This window comes from Octodon degus, unplaced genomic scaffold, assembly GCF_000260255.1.
Source record: "Octodon degus isolate 3935 unplaced genomic scaffold, OctDeg1.0 scaffold00154, whole genome shotgun sequence".
NCBI classification, from domain to species: Eukaryota; Metazoa; Chordata; class Mammalia; order Rodentia; family Octodontidae; genus Octodon; species Octodon degus.
In genome coordinates, this window is record NW_004524730.1 from 4,620,803 (window position 1) to 4,621,773 (window position 971).

Sequence of the window (971 nt, forward strand, 5' to 3'; positions counted from 1 at the left end):
TTCCAATTAACTGCTAGATTCAAAAATCTTCTGGAGATTCTCAGGATCATTGCCTTACTCATCTTCTACATATAACTGTATGGCTTGCCACGGTCATGTTTCCTAGCTCTTCTCCTTTCCTTTTCTTAATTATTTAGTACTCAAGTTCTTGCTTTTCTTTTAGTTGTATTAGACCTTTCTATTTGTATTTCTTCTTTTGAGTTCTTATACTAGGGAAACTATACAATATTTACACATGTTTGTCTGCTTTATTTCACTTGTTATCCAAATTTTCTGATCAAGGAGATCATGGGGCCACAGAGCAATGTTATTGATGATGTAGAGTGTGCTTAAGAAGAGTCACATGGAAAAAAAATTCTCTCAAGCTTTCACAGAGAGAAAATTGGTCAAACAATGGCCGTGACTCATCCACAGGTCTGACACTGAAAAAAGACCTGCAAAATGCAGTACAGGGTTAAAGGATAAATCCTGAGGGGATTTGACCAACCGTATCAGATACAAAAGTTACATTTCTTGTTATATAGGCCTTGCTTTTTGTTGGTTTTAACCATCCAACAGAAAAGTATAAAAATGAGGTAGATAAAGTAAAGCCATATTAATATGCTGAGCTGTGAAAGGCTCAAGTCAAGAACTTCTGTGGATTACCTATTACTCTTGTGGACTGCTGGACTGTGTTGGATTGTTTTGCTGAATTCACCCACCTATAGTGTTTAGATATCAATGGAATATCCATGTGTGACAGGACTAAACAAAAAAAAAGGCATACAAAGGAAGGACCAGTTTTGTATCTACATATGCAGAATAGTTAGAATAGTTATACAGCTACTTTTGCTTAATTTAGTGAAAGGAAAGATTTGTACTAATGGTGCTTGGACAGGATATCCCATCTGCATCTTGTACTATGGATAACCACTAAGAAGATAAAAATGTGCAGTGTATTAATTGTTGAAACTGTCCTATTACTCAGTTTT